Genomic DNA, 2,357 nt, shown 5'->3' on the forward strand with positions numbered 1-2,357 from the left:
ACGATCAATCGAAGATCTAATTCATTATTGTTTTTGTTTTTGATTGTTAATAAACATAATAGATGAATGATAAAATAATAATTTATAAAATAAAAAATATTTTTTATAATTAAATAAAATATATGGGGTTAATTTGTAATTAAAATTAAAAAATGACTATTTAGCAGTTATTAAAAAACTTAAAAAATATGTTTTGTTATGGGACCATTTAATGGTCCAAACGTTCTGGGACCATCGAATCCGATGCCTAGTTTGTCTTTTTTTTTTTAAGGGTAGTTTATCTTTGAATTTGTTATATATAACTCTACTGTTCCGGATTCGATGGTCCCAGAATGTTTGGACCATTAATGGTCCCATTCTTGTTTAATTTTAATTACAAATTAGTCTTTTACATATTATTTAATTATAAAATCTATTTTTTATTTTATAAATTATTATTTTATCATTCATCTATCATGTTTATTGATAATAAAAAACTAAAACAATAACAAATTAAATCTTCCATTAATCGTAATAAATATTTTGCAATCTTAATCGATCATAATTTTATCATTGATCGAGTTACATACTTATTGGGTTGGAAAAATTGTGTTCGTTAGAAATTCAATCGATTGGAATTGATTGATTTTTGTAAGGCATGTGGAGTTTTTCTTATTCAATCGATTAGTCATATTACCCAATCGATTGAAATCATCAAAGCAATATGGGTTTAATTAATTCAATCGATTGGTATGATAATTTTACAGCAATCAAGATTGTGTATTTTAGCATGTTCGCCACAATTTATGCCAAAATTGAAATCATAATTCACCTAATATAATGTCTTGCAGCTGAATTGCGTCGTAAGATTTTTATACATTGTTTTACTCGCATCATATCCTTATCCTTCATACTTGTCTGTGCTTCATATTTTTATATCAGATCTTGCATGATTTAAGCCTTTGACTTGTAAATATGCTTGATGTTATGTCCTCTGCAACACTTGTAATGCCATATTGTAATGGTGAAAGATAAACTAGGTTAAATGAGTTCATTTGATAATTTATTTTCAAATCTCTTAGTGTTGGGCACATAATCATCGATAATCATCATATATTATTAGCTAGCCTTTGATTTATTCTTTTTGTTTCACGATTTAATGGATTCTTAACTTCTAATAGTAAATTGATGAATGGTTCAGTTTTCTGGTCATTTTCAACCGTTTCCAACTGCTTTCTTCCCTTTCTAGCTCAACTATTATGTGTCATTGTGCCATTTAACTCTTGAGAAGCTGGAGTACAATTGGATGGTTACCTGTGCCTCGATAGACATGAGCTTCTAGTATAAAGCCATTAATTTGCCTTTAGCAGGGATGGAAGCATGTAATAATTTTTGGCATCATCTAAATACTTTAATCCCTATATTTATGTTCTTTAATTGTTGAATTCTTTGCTGTTGGTGTTGTTTCTGGTGGAAGTACAAAACTTCAGTTTTTCTTAATTGTTTAGAGATTTACAAGTTCATTATGTTATAACTCTTATAATTAGAATGATATAGCGTAACTCAATCAATTGGGTAACAGAACCAATCATTTGAATTAACTAAACCCATATTGCTTTGATGATTTCAATCGATTGGGTAATATGACTAATCGATTTAATAAGGAAAACCCTACATGCCTTGCAAAATTCAATCGATTGTGTATCAATTCCAATCGATTGAAGTTTGGGAAACGTGAATTTCAATCGATTGATTTATGCATCCAATTGATTGAATTTCTAACGAACACAATTTTTCCAACCCAATACATATGTAACTCGATCAATGATAAAATTATGATCGATTAAGATTGCAAAATATTTATTACGATTAATGGAAGATCTAATTTATTATTATTTTAGTTTTAGATCATTAATAAACATGATAGATGAATGATAAAATAATAATTTATAAAATAAAAAATAGATTTTATAATTAAATAATATATAAAAGACTAATTTGTAATTAAAATTAAATAAGGACTATTTAGCAGTTATTAAAAAATTTAAAAAAACATGTTTTGTTATAGGACCATTTAATAGTCTAAACGTTTTGAGACCATTAAATCCGGTGCCAACAAAATATATTTAATTGAGTAAAGTGTTTTGAGTTTTCTGTCTCTCTTGTGGAATATATATACCTCTTATCCATCGTCTAATTATTATATTGCTTAGTGGTCAAAAGATAATAAAGTTTGTTCTAGCTTATTATAAAATCATGTATTGTAAAATCATCTCTAATAATGCAAAATATATATATATATATTCTTTTAGTAAAGTAATTAATTATTAAAATAGTCAGTTTTCAAAATATAATTATAAATATTTTGTTTGTTCTAG

The sequence above is a fragment of the Arachis ipaensis genome, chromosome B04 (assembly GCF_000816755.2).
Source record: "Arachis ipaensis cultivar K30076 chromosome B04, Araip1.1, whole genome shotgun sequence".
Lineage (NCBI taxonomy): Eukaryota > Viridiplantae > Streptophyta > Magnoliopsida > Fabales > Fabaceae > Arachis > Arachis ipaensis.